This window comes from Brachycentrus maculatus, unplaced genomic scaffold (genome assembly GCF_059751285.1).
Source record: "Brachycentrus maculatus isolate JH-2025_06_01 unplaced genomic scaffold, ASM5975128v1 h1tg000105l, whole genome shotgun sequence".
NCBI lineage: Eukaryota > Metazoa > Arthropoda > Insecta > Trichoptera > Brachycentridae > Brachycentrus > Brachycentrus maculatus.
Window position 1 is genome coordinate 527,037 of NW_028280859.1, and position 18,491 is coordinate 545,527.

Sequence of the window (18,491 nt, forward strand, 5' to 3'; positions counted from 1 at the left end):
TATACACCCACTTTACATATTATTTACACTTAATTTTCAAAAGGAAAATATTACCACGTTATAAAACGACAATTTTGTTAAATGGAAATGGATTATGAAACATTAGATGTATTAAAACAATTACTACAATATGTTCGGAGTGAGAGAGAAAAATTAGAAGATGATCAAAGAAAACGATTAGAAGATAATCAAAGAAGACGTGGAAATCTAAGAACTAGTGATAAAATTAAAGATAAAAGTCCATGTAAGATTTGTGAAAATTTAAATAAGGGAACTCGATATCACTCTGAAGCAACGTGCTGGTTTAAAACAAAAGAGGATGATAAGATTAATAATAAAAATGAAGATTTACAAATTACACAGAAACAGTGCTTGAAGAATGAAAATAAAAATAATGTGGAAAAAATTTCTACAAAATATAAAATAAAATATACTCCAGAAAAGAAAAATTTCGAAGCAGATTGTATGAGCAGGAATCCAGTATTAGAATCGAAGGAAAATGCAAATGAACAATTAAAAGTTGTAAATTTGGTTATATTAGAAGATATTTTAAAAGATCAGAATAAAAATGAAGACATTCAAATAACACAGAAACAGTGCTTGAAAAATGAAAATAAAAATAAAGTACAAAAAACTTCTACGAAAGATAAAATAAAATATACTCCAGGAAAGAAGAATTTAGAAGTAGATTGTCTAAGCAGGAATCCAGTATTAAAATCGAATGAAAATGCAGATGAACAATTAAAAGTTGTTAATTTGGTTAAATTAGAAGATATTTTAAAAGATAAGAATAAAAATGAAGACATGCAAATAACACAGAAACAGTGCTTGAAGAATGAAAATAAAAATAAAGTAGAAAAAAATACTACAAAATATGAAACAAAATATAATCCAGGAAAGAAGAATTTAGAAGTAGATTGTCTAAGCAGGAATCCAGTTTTAGAATCGAATGAAAATGCAGATGAACAATTAAAAGTTGTACATTTGGTTATATTAGAAGATACTTTAAGAGATCTGAATAAAAATGAAGGAATTCAAAAGAAAAAAACAAATGGATTGAAAAAAACTGTGTCTACTTTAAAAGGGTCAAGAAGAAAAAAAAATACAAAAAAAAGAAAAAAAAAAGAAAGAAAGAAAAAAAAACACGAAAGAAAAAAAGAAAGAAAAAAAAAGAAGGAAAAAAGATAGGAGGAAAAAAAAAAAAACTTTATCATATCACTAAACTTATACCAGTCCCTTCACTACAAGAAGATGATCCGGAGGACGAGTGAAAATTTTACTATAAATTTTCATCCCCAAGGGGGGAGATGTAATAAAATACCTAGGTACCTACCTATACATTTTATTAAGTACCTACAAATAGTACCTACATAAAACAGTTTTACCACCAGATGTCGCATGCGTCGCTCAGAAGAAAACAAAAGACTTCCGATAATATTATTAACTGTGAGAATCAGATAGATAGATAGATAGATAGATAGATATAAAAATTATTATAAAGATAAATTAAGAATAAACTTTAATTACAAAGCAACACATTGTTTATTTTATTATTATACACCCACTTTACATATTATTTACACTTAATTTTCAAAAGGAAAATATTACCACGTTATATATATATATATATATATATATATATATATATATATATATATATATATATATATATATATATATATATATATATATATATATATATATATATATATATATATATTCATGAGCATTGTGTAAACATGTGTAATTATTTAAATATCATATTCTTATGTATTGTTGACTAACATGCCTTTTATTTTATGGTTATTATTTAAAACTCATACAATTTAAAACTGGGGAAAATATCTCGTTTAATTTTAGAGCCTTTTTGCATGCAAACTTAATTAAACCAGCATGCAAGTACGTTTAGTATTTAGTTTAGACTCTTAAAAATGGGTGTTTCGACAAAATCACGGCACATTGTTGTCATCCTTTACAAAGATGACAACATTTCCCTTTTACGAGCGCTCTAACAAGACAGGCGATATAGATGTTGTGTTTCGCGACAGTAAAGTCGCAATGAGCACAGCCAACGGTCACCGGACCTTCATAATAAAAGTGAAGAATAGTCCGCGTTGGGAGTGAGGGTGGTGTGATGGTATTAGTTAGGAAGAGGAGAATACTATAATGTTTGTCTACTGTCTACCATGCATGAGATCCGTAAGCTCATTCCTGACGAGATCACTTTTGAAAACATTCAAATATGTAAATATATATACTCTTACTTGGAAAAATTTTTCTTTAAAAAGTTTTTCCATTTCTTTTGCTCTAACACTATTAGATTTGACCTGAATACTGTACTAATACGAGTACAAACCCATTGATTTATACTTATATTGTTATTATAAATAGCTTTTTGAAAAATAATAAGTTTATTTTATAATAGAACGACACTGTAATTTTATGAAAGGTAATCTTTTTTATCTAATTTAAAAAATTACTAAATGTCTTACAGTCGGCTTATTTTTTAAATATCTTACGCCATCTAAAATTACTCAACAAGAGAGAGTATTTATTTTATAATTTTAATATTATACAGTGTAATATAATGATGAATATTTCGACTCTTCAAATAAAGATCGAAAGAAATACTTACGTAGTGAATTTTAAATATTTGACATAAAAAAAGCTTTATTTATGATAAGTATAGTAGTTTTTACTTATCTACAAATGTTAACAGTACAAGCCTTCTATGAAGTTTATTCATAGAAGACTATATACTGATATTAATATTACTAAGAAATTGTGGTTTTCAATCATATGTTGAATGATAAATATTACATACAGCATAAAGTAATCACATAATCGAACCAGACAAGTCGTAAGACCTGTAAATATCCCGACTTGCATATGAATACAAAATCTATCCACATAATGAAAAAATTATGAATTTATTTTTTGAAAAAACCCTACACTTTGAAAAGTGGTGAGTTGATATTTTAGCAACAAATTTAACACGTCGAATAAATATTTTAAGGGGGAAAAAATTCACGGCATCTCCTTTAACCCAAAATATTCCGCATATACAATATATAGGAATATCAACAGCTAGTTAAGTGACACCGCATAACAAGTACTTTAATACGTAAAAGGAAAATTCTGACATGGGTTATTCTACGTTCATTTTCCCAGCCTATTCTGTGTGGCGCGGTTTCGAAAACGTTATTAAAATTTCTAGGCATTTTCCCATATTTTTTGCTAAAATATAGAAAATGCTTACCCAACATACAGGATGTAGAAATATTTTTATATTAAAAATAACATTATATTGTATTCGAAAATAAAGGATAAACCATTTATAAGTTAATGGTTTGTTAATTGATTAACTTAATAACTAATTAAATAATTGTAATCGATATCATTTACCAATAAATTACAGATCGTTTTGCTTAAGTTTGAAAAATTATATCCGGAAATCACTTCCTCTTGCAAGCTTTGGTTCTGTATAAAAATTGACCCATCTTCCTCTTCTTCTTCTTCTTCTTCTTCTTCTTCTGCTTGATGTAGCCCTTGCGGCCTGTTTTTAAGATGGATTAGCTTCCTGCGATGTTGATTCCCAGCTGTCAATCCATCTCTTTGGTGGTTTGCCCGGGAGTTATCTACTTTGGGGTTGGCCGTGCAGTGCAATGTGGGGGAGTCTGGATGATTCCATTCTCCTCACACGCCCAAACCATTGTCTTTATCGTTACCTTTCCCACCTAACGACGTTTTGGATCTCGCATATTTATATTATCCTGGTATTCCTTATTCTATTTCGAGTAAAACATTATGTATGTACTATATCGAGACATCACGTTGACCAAATGGCCATATATATTCGAATTTTCTATAAGACACGTCTATTTTAAATGGAGATGAAAAAATTTGATATGAAAAAGTATTCCAAAAGCTAGACTAAAGCAAGACCTGAAATATTTTATCCCCCCGTATGTTCGCAATTTTCTAAAATGTGTTTGTTTAATATTATAAAGGAATAAAATGAACTACATCACGCGAAGTATGTTAGTAGATTCTCGTAGCAGCTAAATAAGGTCTCCGCGATTAATAATTCCTTTAGTTAGAAAACCTCTAGTTGGGTATGGAGCAGAAAGTTAAAGCGACCACAGATGACCACTTTGGTTGTATAACAATATGCGCCAGTAATACCCACGTTCGGTACAATACAACCAGGATAACATAATATGTATGTACAGTATGCGAGTACCTACAATGTGGACATGGTGCGAGACCACCACAAGCAACGAACCGAGTAAGAATATCACACTTTCAACGTCCTGAACTGGGCATAACACCCACGTGACATTAGGGAGGGTTACTTTTCATACCTCCTTTTTTACATATAAAAATACATTATTATTTATAAATATTAAAATGAAAATAAATTCATGAAAATCACTTATTAGGAGATGACACGTTTTGTAATTTTTTTAATGTTTGTTTTATAACGATAAATTGATAAAATTAAGAAAGGTGTGTTGAGATGGTTTGGACATGTAGGACGAATGAGTGAGGAAAGAACAGTAAAACAAATTTATGAGGCGAATGTAATTGGAAAAAGGAGCAGAAGTAGACCGATAAAAACATTGCACGATCAAGTATGCCAAATACTTGAAAGTGGTCCGGTTAGGAGTTGAAACAATCGGCCCGTATGTTTGAGGAGATGCATGAACGTGGAAGAGGCGAAGAATGTTTGCAAGAACAGAGTGGTGTGGCGTTCTATTATCTCTGCCTACCCCTTTCGAATAAAGGCCTCCCTCTTGGACTTTCATGCCATTGTTCTTTGCTGGACGCGACTCCCTTCCGGTGCAGGCCCGCTACTTTTTTAATGTTAACGGACCATCTTGTCTGGGCCTACCCACGCTTCTTCGCCCTGTTCTAGGCCTCCAGTCAAGCACCTTTTTTGTCCATCTTTTTTGTCTGAGGAGACATACGTGCTACATGACCTGCCCAGTTCTAATATTTTATCATATCTGTATCATATTTTAATTGTTGATGAAAAATATAATACAAATGTCAAAATAAAGTTTAAATTCTTGGTTCAATCTCTGGTTGAAAATATGTATCATTTTGTTCGATTTTTCATTGAAACATATAACAATACTAATTCGATAATTATTTCACACCACCCTAACTTATACACTATAAAATAACCACATATCGTATAATCTAGGATAATATGGATACTACAGTCACGCATCGGGTTACTGCCAAAAGTTAGTAACTCGGTCCAACTCCAGTAATAATAATAATTAAGCAAATTAATAAATTTCTGTCTGAAATAATTACAATAACTAGTTTCGTTCAAGTTGTTACCAAATCTATGATGTAAAGTTTAAATTTTGTAAGCAAGATGAACATTTTGACAGTTTTTACCTATAATTTCTGAAGATAATCTAAAAAAAGATGACAGTAACATTTTGAAATTTTTTGTTTATATTTTTTTCAAAACTGAAACAAAATGAAAAAGTATAATAAATACACTTATTGAAACATGTTATAAGTGTTTTCTTTAAAGATTACCGCAGAAATCACGTGTTCAAATTATTTGCTGAATGTGAATTAGTAAAAATTCTGAATGCAGCATAGTAAATTAAATAATTAAAATTGGTTCATTCGTCTAAATGTTTACTTTTGGATGTGATTTTATAAATACATCATAAGTAAGTAAAAAGTTTATGGATAAATAAATATCCTCGAAAATATTGTGTTGCGATGGCCTTAAGTACAATACTTAATCACATCATTCCTTGCACAATACAGCCCTGGATTCAGCAATTACATAGGGGTCCTTTTGAAGGGATTTGAATAACGCTCACTTTATGTGCACCAGATTCTATGTTGAACGCTACGATTTCCATACCTTTTGTATAACATATGTACATATAACATGCAACGCACAATCTGCATTGTACCTACATAAGTCTATACAATCAACAGTGTAAGAGCAGCCGTGTATACATGCCTAAATCGTTCAGGTCAATCGGAGAAATAGATGGTCAAAAGACAGTACCTAGAAGGGGACGGATTTACCATTTAAGTCTAAATGGGCTATTGGCGAAAGGACATCAGCCTCCAAAAACTACGTTTTACATTTAAAATATATTAACTAACTTACTAACTAACCATCACGCCGCTTCCTCGCAGCGGTAGGCAGAGAGAATAGAACGCCACACCACTCTGTTTTGCAAACATTCTTCGCCTCTTCCACGTTCATGCATCTAATCATATATACCCGCCAATTATTACGATTCCTAACCTGACCACTTTCAAGTATTTGGCATACCTGATTATGCCATGTTTTTCTCGTAAAACATAATAATGTAGTGAAATAGAATCAGCCAATATAAACATAACATTTATGAAGTATCCTAACTATTTTAGGTATGCAATAAAGAAGTTTTTTGTAATGAAAATACAGGGGTATATGAAGTTAGGGTAGGCACTGCTTTTCTGCCTATATGGAAGACACGCCCATGGGTATGTGTAAAAACGATCTGCTATTGGCTGGTTTAAGTGATACAGTAAGTCTTGTTAATATCCAGACAATATTCTCACCATAATACACTTATTCATTTTTGCTGAACTATAATATAAATATTGATTTCTTTGAAATAACTTAAGTATTGTGAATTTTAATATATTATTTTCAATCTTTTAATATAATCTATACTCTAATTGTTTACATTCAACTTTTTTAAATTATTGTTTTCTGCTGTTATCAATGATAACCTTATTTTTTTTCATTAATTGATTCGGCAGTTCGTGGTAATAACATACATATATACATATAGTATATCAATTTTATATTTAGCCTGTGCTTTGAATGTACCACTTTACATAAATAAATTCAATATGACACGTGTATCAAAGTCCCAAGAACGTAACTCTCAATTTCAAGTTTTTACAATTTCAAATATTATATCATGTTAGATAATGATTTTGAATTTTTATTATAAGTTGGGTTGGTATTTTTAAATGAATATTAATTATTAAAAGAATACCTCATTTTTTAAAGAATAAATCGGAATTCAGCTTTTTCTCCTTCGAAAATATATATAAATGTAGAAATAAATCATAAAGTTTCACAAGACAAATAAGACCCAATTGTTTGTTGGAGAAGTTATAAGCACGGAAATGATTATATTATACTTCTCGGTAGAAAAAGGTCCCCAGAAGTTTGATTGAAATCTTCACAAATTCTAAATCACGTTTTGGCTTTATGAGTCTGGTTGCAGATTTTAGTTTGAGATAAAGTATCCATTGTACGTGATGAGATAATCTTCCAACTTTCTTTGTTCTCCCTATTTATTACGTTCCGTCACGCCTCGTTCCTACAGGGGTAGGCAGAGAGCGGTGATTACGGGGCACCTACCTTACTTCACGCATCGGTCATAAATTCTTGCCCTGCCTAACTACTTAGGTAGGGTAATCTCGGGCCTTTGTTTTTAATTGATCTTTTATGTATGAGATTAAAGTAAACCCACCAGTGACCGGACTTATGGAGCGACTCTCTTAACCATCGGTTCTCAACCTGGGATCACGATTATAAGAAGGATCACAATCTGTGCAAAAACTAATACCTGAATAAAATACTATTCATCATTTTAATTAAGTAAAGAAAGACATAAATATTTAACTATTTAAGTGAGGGGGCTGGAATATTATGCAAAGCCATTATGTTATTCAACGATAAATTTATACCATTACATTGTTTTTAATTATACTTTACTACATAACTCATCTTAGAGCTGTATTTTTTCTGTATTTTTTTTTAATTCTTCATATAAATATGGCGGCTTAAGTTTGTCAGATCGAATAATTATGATTTTTTTACAACATTTTGAGTGTGTCCAAATACTTGTTCACAAAATCTGGATTATCTCCAATTACAGGAGTAATGATTTTGTGAACAAGTATTTGGACACACTCAAAATGTTGTAAATAAATTATCTGGTCAAATTATTAGCTTAATAATAAAAATGAAAATGGTATTTTCTGGCGTTTCTCATGTGTGTGATTATAATCCAGGATTCGGATCTCACATACTAATATAAGAGTTTCTGCTTAGTAAAAAGCTTCTTTACATCTCACCAATAGATGTCTCTAGTGAAGTTCTAGTGATTCATGAACAAGGTTTCTAAATTGGTTCATATATATAGAACTTCCAAGAATTTGAGTAGTGTGGTTGTCAATAATGGGTAGAATTGGTGAATGTTACACGTGTGTAAAGTGATCACTTAAACCAGCCTATAACGGTCGTAAGCCCCGTAAATGCCCAGACTTCCATATTCTTCTTCATCTTTGATGAGATGTCAAAAAATAATTATGATTTTACTGAATGATGGTACAGGGGGCGAATATCATCTCAATCTCGTTCTTTTTCGTAGACTTTTCATAACTAAGTCAAATATTAACAAGATATTTGAATACATATTTATTGTTGTAGATAAGTAATTGATTAGTATTATGCTAACATACATAATGTTACTGTATCTGAAGGACGTTCATTTACGTTAATTATTCCATACAGGTATTGGTTCAGGATGCAAGATTATTAATATTTACTTTGTAGATTCAAAGACAAAGCAATATATAATACACCTATTTCTCAACTAAGTGTGATTGCCACAATACACAAATAGTAAAGGGTTATTTGCTTAACATTTCTATAAAATAAATTGTTTCTGGAAATCAAATGAAAATACCGTTTCATATTATACCGATCAATTGTGTGATGAACTATTTCAATCAACAAAACATACTCAACATTGACATACTCTATATATTACTCAACTTGTTTTAAAAGAATATCTCAAATAACTGAAACAGACTATATTATTTTTAGACATCTTAACATAGATGAAGAGAAATATACAAGTCTGGGCATTTACAGTGCTTACGACCGTCATAGGCTGGTTTAATTTATCACTTTACACACGTGTAACATTCACCAATTCTACCCATGATAGACAACCACACTACTCAAGTTCTTGGAACCTCTATATATATGATCCAATTTTGAAACATTGTACAATAATCAAAAGAATTTTCACTAGGGACATCTATTGGTGAGACGATGAAGCTTTTTTATTGAGTAGAAATTTTATGTGTATGTGAGGTCCGAATTCTAGATTATAATCACATACATGAGAAACACCAGAAAATATCCTTTTCATTAAAGGAAACAGACAATCATCAAATTGATTTTAGCATTTATAATTGGGAATGTAATTAGTATTTTACTTTTATTATGTTACTGCTTTTTTAATGTTTGACAAATGCGTATAAATATGTGATATCACTCTCTTCCACCGCCGATAGTTTTTTTTTTTGGTTTATGGTCAAGGATATATGATAAACCTCTGTGAATAATGTGTATTTTCTACATAGGGTAGATACATATCGCTCTCTCCTTTCAAGAACGTCATAAATCAAAAATCGTCAATTTTCAGTGGTACATGTTTTCAGAATGCCCAGAAAATTTACTATATCTCAGTAAAAGCGGCATATTTTTAAATTAATATTTACTCGCTACATGGCAGAAAGTGTTGTTTTTACATTTTGAAGAAAAGGTATTGTTAATTTTTTTTTAAACTAAACATTTTTCGAATGGACCAAAAACCTTAAGGTTTTACCTAAAAAGATCTATTGCCAGTAAAAAGTTCAATAAGTGGCATGATATTTATTTTTAATATATTGCATTTATTTTTAAACTTTAAAAACGTTCTGAAAAATCAAATTTTTTGATTTATGACGTGAGCGATATATTATCTCATTTATAAGACTATGTGTAATCCAATTCTCGGTGTTGTGTTCTGTCCATACCTGCCACATGTATCTAGGCACATTGCCCGGGAGGTATCGGATAATAAGTGTGTGATCTTCTCAACAAGGTATACCTCTTGTTGGCGCTGCTCCTTTGTGAGACGGGGCCGAGTGATGGGACACCCGATACACCGCAGAGTGGGCCAGCCTTCTCGCAACTTCTCCTCTCCTGGTCACATAATGTCGCCAATCTTTAGCTACGTCACACTTCAGATGGATAAATAATTCAAAGAAATATACGTCCACTATTTGATTTCCATTACTTGTGCAATAATGAAATTATGATTAAATCTACAACATTTTGAGTGTAAGAAGTAAACTATTTGCTAATGAAACTAAACTGAAATTTCCAATGAAATACTTATTTATATTTACATCCAAAACATGTATGAAAAAGTTGCTGTGAAATTAAATTCACAGCATAAGTAACATAAGTAACTGAACTGAAATGTATAAATGCTGGAATTTTAATAATATTACGTTCATTACATTTGAATCACTCTAATAATTTGTGGTCTAATTTTGTAGTTGTACCATTCGTCAATAAACAGCTTATGATAAAGGATTGTAAATCGATCATTAAATTTTATATAAATCAGTTGCAGATTAATCAAGATTAAGATTAAATCTGATATTAAAAACATCCGTTTCAAAAAGAAATTTAGACAAAAAAATAGATTCTTCATTATCTAGTAGTTGGTAGATCCTCGGTACTCCACGCTGGAACGAAGAGAATAAAGATTTATGTGAATCTAACTATAGAAGCTATGTAACGGGAAACTATCACTTTGTAAATGCGTCCTTTGTACGTGTATGCACATGTATCTGCTTCACAATCTTTGCTTTAAGGAGACACCTATTCGAGGCGACGGCACTGGGTACCTACTCGTCTTAAATCGGAAATTTATACACTCTGCATAAGTTCTTTGTTTTTCTTTTTTCATTTCCGATGTACGCACTCAATTTTCAATCGAACACTGCATGGCATGAATGCTGAGTTATCGTAATAGTACTTTTCTTAAGGGCGAAGCAGATCGACCCACGATATTTAAAAGAAATACATTTTAAAAATAAAGCAGTGATTAAAATGCCAAAAAATAATATCATCATTTGTATATTCAACAAACGAAAAATGAAAATAATTCTGACACTATGAATTTATCGTATATCTGGGAAAAACAACTGTTCGGACCCTGGATTCAAATCCGGTTGCTCTGATGTTCGGTCAATCGCTTTAACTACTAAGCTACGCAGTCATCGATTCAGAATCCAATTTTAAGAAGAATTTGTGTTTTCGGCCTATCTTAAAGGTCTGACTGATGACTGAGAGTTGGGCCACGAAACAATTGAGGAAGTCTTAATATATAATTGTATATATAATTGTATATATATATATATATATATATATATATATATATATATATATATATATATATATATATATATATATATATATATATATATATATATATATATATATATATATATATATATATATATATATATATATATATATATATATATGTAAACCATACAGTTTTTTTCCTTGTTTTAAAATTTAAAACAAAAAACAAAAATAATTAAATAATAAAATAAAACACAATTTAAATCAGTTTTACGAGATTAATCGTAAGTTAGGTGTTTCTGAGTTAGTTGGCGCATTTATCTCTGTAGGTTTAATTCACGTTTCTTCTCTGTATTTTTCCTCGAAATATTGCTTCTTTGTGTGATGTGTGGGATACAAGATTAGACCCGGTGAAAGCATCAAATTATGTACATACAATATACACTATACCGTACAGCTATTCAAACATCGCCTTTCATTTCGTCCAATAAAACATTCGTAGCGTGTGATGTATGGCGTAGAGCCGTACAGACGTACAGACGTAGAGACGTACAAGAGAATGTACCGTAGGCTTAGACGCGAGTATACCGGGTGAAAGAGAAAAATACATACGATTTGCATTTATTTACCGAGCTCTCATACGGAATATTAAATTCCGTAATAAAATACTACACAACTTATAAGCGGCCTTACAAAGAATTTTAGATTTAAGGATGATTGAGCAATACACAAACATGAGCTCAACATATAATACAGAATTTATTTGAGGAGCGTGCATTGATCAACACGACTATTTTATTAAATGTTTTAATGGACCAAAAATTGTGTGTATTTCGTTATTTAATCGACTTTTCAATATAACACTCTCCTTACCCGTTCATCTTTCACGTTATGTAATACTACTTAAAAACACTACTTCATGACTACCGAATTCTAAATAACCATTCCATCATCAAGTCAAATGTATACTAAAGTGTATTGCAACAGTCTCTTTTTTACAATATATGAAACATTTTATTTATTGTTTCGGCATTAACTTTGTGGTAAGACATGTTTTATATACGGGTTCAATAACTAAAAATATTTCGAAAATCTTACCCTCCCATATCCAACCTGCATATTATACAAATAATAATTTACATAAAATCCTCGATAACTCAAAATCTAAAATTTATTTATTACAAAAAAGTGGTGTTTATGAAATTTCGTGTGGAGATTGTGATAGAAAATATAGTAGCCAAACTGCGAGAAATATAAAGATTAGAATTAAAGAACATCATAGCGGTCTTGTTAGTAATTATTTTTCGGAATTTGCAAATCATATAATAGATACTAATCACTCATTTCACTCTCACAAATTAAAATTATTACACCTTGTTCCATATAAAGGCCAAATTATGAATTATCTTGAAAATTTAGAAATACAAAAAAAACCTGAATTCTAATAATAATTTATTAAATAATATATTGTTTCAAAATTCTTCGCCATTGCTTTCAATTTTTCCTTTGTTTTCAAACTCCGTTCCTTGACTAACCCCTTCCCCTTACTTTCCCCTCTCCTTATTTTTAGAACAATTTTATATTTTATATTTTAGTTACTATACAGACCTGAATGATGGAAGTTTAACTTCTGAAACATGTAGTCTATAATAAAACTCAGGTGGTAAAAAACGAAGTGTTTTCTTTAATCATATGAAACATTAATTATTATTTTTCTTTTAAAGGGAGAAAAAGAAGAATAAGGAATCACAATTGGAATATTTTTAAAAGCGGAAAAATATGATAAAAGGGATAAGACAACTTTCGAAATTATGAGTAGAATGGTGAATGTTACAGTGTATAAAGTGTAAATCAGCCTTAAATCAGCTCAAATCTCATCACTTAAATCAGCCTATGACAGTTTGTCAGCCCTGTAAATACCCAGACTTCAGTATTCTTCCTCCTCCGTGGTGTAATGGTTAGCGTATTTAGCTACCATGCTGGAGGTCCCATTTTCGAATTCCAGGGGTGGGGGGTGAAAATAAATATTCGTGATTTTACACTCTAATATTTATTCAAAAGTAGCATGGACTGGTCTCTTAAGCGTAGGAGTGATCGTCTTGCCTTCTTGTTAAGTTAATAGTAAGTTTACAGTTAAGTTAACAGTTAAGATAATAGTGTTTTTTTTTTTAATTCCGCAGACATTTTGTGGCATTGTGTGTTTTTACAGAGTGTATGGAAGTTTTTTTGTTGAGAGTATTTTAATGTTTTAAATGTTTTTTAATTAAAATAAACCCTGATGATGACATGGTTCTTGTCGAAACCGGTAGGTTAAATTGTATTACTAAAAAAGTGATTATAACAATGTTAATTAATTTTATAAAGATAATAGTGCGTCAATACGTTAATATATATATATATATATATATATATATATATATATATATATATATATATATATATATATATATATATATATATATATATATATATATATATATATATATATATATATATATATATATATATATATATATATATATATATATATATATATATATATATATATATATATATATATATATATATATATATATATATATATATATATATATATATATATATATATATATATATATATAAATATATATATATACATATATATCTATATATATATATATATATATATATATATATATATATATATATATATATATATATATACATATATATATATTTACATTTATATTTATATATTTTTTAAATTAGGCCACAAATTAAATGGCACCGTGTAGAGGCGTAGATGGTAGATGCTCGCTTGCTATTGCTGAATGAGTCTGTCAATGGGGGGGAATAACAAATGTGCTGAAATATTGGATGTCAGTCGGAGAACACCTGAAATAATATATATCACCGTGCGAGTGTGTACACACACCCACACACACGACCCTCGTACTTGAAGGGCACAAAAAAGTATCATACCAGGTCCATTTTGGAAATCTATTAAAGCCAACATGTGCATAGTAATCTGAAGTATATCTTCTTTTTCTTCATTGTCTTCAAACCCTTATCCGCACCTGCATAGGGCACTGCATCATATAAACGGAACGTTATCTTTTTCGTTAACATATGAAGGAAAGGTGATCAGCCAGTCCAAGGTTATATTGGATGAATATTAGAGTGCAAAAATCACTTATATTTATGTGACCCCTCCCTAAGAATCGAACCTGGGACCTCCAGAACGGTAGCTGAGCGTGCTGACCATTACACTACGGAGGCGGACCCTGGTATATTCCTGTGTATAAAAAAATATTTACGAACAAATTTATGGCCACAAAAATGCGGAATATAAAGAATAGACTATAAAAAACAGAAGAAAATTGTTAATGTACATCCTGCGACCTTATCACTAGCGTAATAGAAGGCAGGCGAGGGAAAGAAAGACCAAGGAAAATTTATGTGTACCAGCTGAAATAAAAGAAGAACACTTTCCATTCCTCGCAATATCACATCATTCTTCGGTAATTTATTTTCTTTACAAACTGCTAGAATGTGGAATGAACTAGCTCTCCCAGTGAGAGTAGCACCTTCTTTAATAAACATCAAGAACCTCCCGAAACATTACCTATCCATTGAATCCTAATCCTCCTCAAAATACTCATTTTCTTCACTGTTGCTTACACTATCATAATAAAATTACCGAAACGTATTTTTTTTCTATGCGTATTCCCCCATGCGTTTATCGTGGCCCTATGCTTATTTACCTATTATTGTAAAACCCCAGTAGGGGCAGCATTATTATCACGCCAGTTTACCAAAAGAGGAATTACGGATAAGAAGCGACGCTGGGCGTCTCTGTGGTCGAACAGTTGCAAAAGCTATCAAACCGCAGGTTTCCAACCTACACTTTCACACTCCCCCTTCATAACTTTGGACTCTTGTATTTCTTTTTTTTCCATAAGCACTTTCTGTCCTCATAACTAACAGCTTAAAAACACAAACTGAGACCTGAAAAACATTTAGTTGGAGAAAAATATCGCACAATTTTACTGAATTATAGTACAAAATCACCAAACCTGTTTTTGTGATGACCTGTATCGATAGGAAAACATCTGTAGTTTTCGAAACTAATCCTGTGAAATAAAACCCAATTAGTGGTCTAATACAAGTGTTTAATTTATAATAATTAACATTTCATTCCACAAAGTTAATGCCAAATCTAATAATAACAAAACAAAATAAAAAATAAATTATCTTCGTATTGTATAGAAAACATGATTGAAAGCTCCTTACTTAGACAGATTACGGCACAATTTTATTCATCTAGATTTATGAAAAGCGTAAAGCTAAAAATCAAACTAAATTACATTGAATTTTAAAGTTTAAAAAACCGTATAACTTGAAATGTCTCAGATGAGACAATGTTACAATGATACAATGTTATTCGGTTGTAGGCTTTCTATATCTGTCTCCATACACTCACACCGCGCATCCTACGGTACGGGCTGAATATTCTAAAAAGAGGTTTGAAAAACGTGTGTCGTGATAATATATCGGGATTGTTTGTGATCTCGGGAAAGGAAATTGTGATATTTATGGTTCAAGCAGGTTCTTTTCGTGATATGGAATCAAGGAATATGTTGTGTTTTGGATAAATCACAAACAAACATGTTACTACTACGGATTTGTGGTTACCTTCATACATATGTATGCACGTATGTACATCTGCTTATGTACATAATGTTACGCTTTAATGTATTTCATCTAAAAATATATGTTCAAAAATAATTCTATAACTTTTCTCCTGATTTGAGCATTGAAAAATATTTCTGTTATTGCAAAATTTGCGCAGTTAAGTTGACCGTCTTCTTACATTTCCATTGAATTTAATTCTATCAAATATAAAACTAATTTATCCGTGAATTAGTGATTATAGCACGTTCATGACGTTTTATCAACAGATCGTTATTTTCATTTCAGTAGAACTTGTAGATACTACTAAGAATGGGATTTAACAGAAATAGCAAGTAACTGAATGAAGCCCCTTTTTTTTAGAATAACGTCTTAATTTTTTAGTATATGTAAGATATGTTTATAAAGGTTTTTTATCGTTGTATTGGCATGTAGTATCGATCTTTTGTCGTGATTATCGCCCACTTTTTTTATCATTTTGGAATCAGACTCAAAGTTTTTTTTCTACAAAAAATCTTTTGTTGAAATTAAATTTAAAAACAATAAAAAAAAACAAATTCACAGAAGTCCGCGAAATTCCTGATAGGTTCAACAAAGGGAAGTAGATTAAAATCACGATCATTTTCTACGATACGTGGATACTCCCTGAACTAATAAAATCGTTAAAAAAAAATGTAAATCTTTCTCTCGGATGAACGAAGTAATACGACTCTTACTTTTAACATTTTTTACGGCTTTGTACTTAAGCGCTATAAAATGCAGAATACCTTAACCGTTAAGCATAAAATACTCTCTTACATTAAGTTTTACACTTTAGCAGTGACAACGTTACGACGAAGAACAATACAATAAATTAAAAGTACATAAATTCCGTCTGCAAACTTACGACAGGTGTACTCGAATAGTCAAACGTAGAATTAAGTTTGTAACATTTTATTGTTATCAAATATTTATAAACTAAACTTAAGTACTTACGAATAACTTACGAACTCGATAAAAGTTGATTGTATCATAAATACAACACTTTTAGTAAGAGAATTGAAACTTTTAAACGTCCGTGAGATGTTACAAGTGTCATTTTAAATTAACGTATAATGTAGAATTCTTCATTTAATTAATGTTACAAGTGTCATTTTAAATTAACGTATAATGTAGAATTTTTCATTTAATTAATGTTACAAGTGTCATTTTAAATTAACGTATATTGTAGAATTTTTCATTTAATTAAATTGATAATACAATATTTTTAAATATATGAATAAAATTTCATTCATTTTAATAATAATAATAAAACCCTTATCCGCCCCCAATGGTGCATAGGGCACTGTGTCATATAAACGCAGTATTATCTTGATCGTTTACACATGAAGGAAAGGTGATCAGCCCTCCGCCTCAGGTACCAGTCCATGGTTATATTGAATAAATATTACAGTGAAAAAATCACTTATATTTATTTTACCCCCCTTGGGAATCGAACTCGGGACCTCCAGAACGGTAGCCGAGCGTGCTGACCATTACACTACGGAAGCGGACATTTTTCTGCCATTTTAATAATGTATACTATTTTAAACGTTTGTGAATTTCGAATCAACAATAAATAAAAGCTTTTTCTTTATTACATTATACATATAATATCTCAATTGAGACGAAACTAAGTATTGAGAGGGGAATATGGAAGTCTACATATTTACAAGATTTCCAATCTTTCATCGACTAGTTCAAGTTACTCATCACTTCAGCTTTTGTAACATGTTTAAAATTTTACATCAATTTGATTTTCGGAAGTTGTAGAACTGGCTCTTCAACCCGAACACGAATCGAATCAACTTTGAAAAATCAAAATTTTGCGAAAGTTCAATCAAATGAAAAATGGTGAATGTTACACAGTTTATAAAGTAATCACATATTTCGAAAGGTCGATGCAATGTCGCTAGTCATGCCAATACCCTATGAGTATGTATTGCAATTTAATTATATCGTGTCTGTTGAGATACTTATGATATGTATTAATAAAAGTTCTTCAACAACGATTTAAACATCCTCAAAATATTTTTAATCTACGATATCAAATTATGTTTCCTTTAATCCAATAAACGGAATATGGGAGAAAGATGACCAAAATTACATTGTTAAAAATTCTGCTAAATTGATAAAATCTTTGTTCCTAAATATATGTATCGAAATAAAGATCAGACCTTATGAAAATAGAAGTAATGATTAAACGGCTTAATTTCTGCAGTTGTGAGCATTCGTGTGATAAGGGGATTAGTGGACCATTGAGCCGGTTATTTTATCTCCAGCACGTTGTTCTACGTGACTTGCGTATATGAAAAAATAATATTTACAGTCCTAGCAATGCCGAGTGTCGTGGAAAATAATTATTTGATACCAGGGCGAAAGGATAGGTCGAGAGGTTGATCAGATTAAGCTTCGTCTGTCACGTGGCTCCGGTGCTAATTGCTGACCTGGCGCTTATTAACCTTCCAGACTACATGTTCTCCTAATATATCCTCATTCAAATGTAGAAACTCATTTCATACTTTGTTCATTGCTTAATTTGTCTGTTGTAACAATAATTATTTCAATTACCTCAGTCGAGTAAACGCCTCTA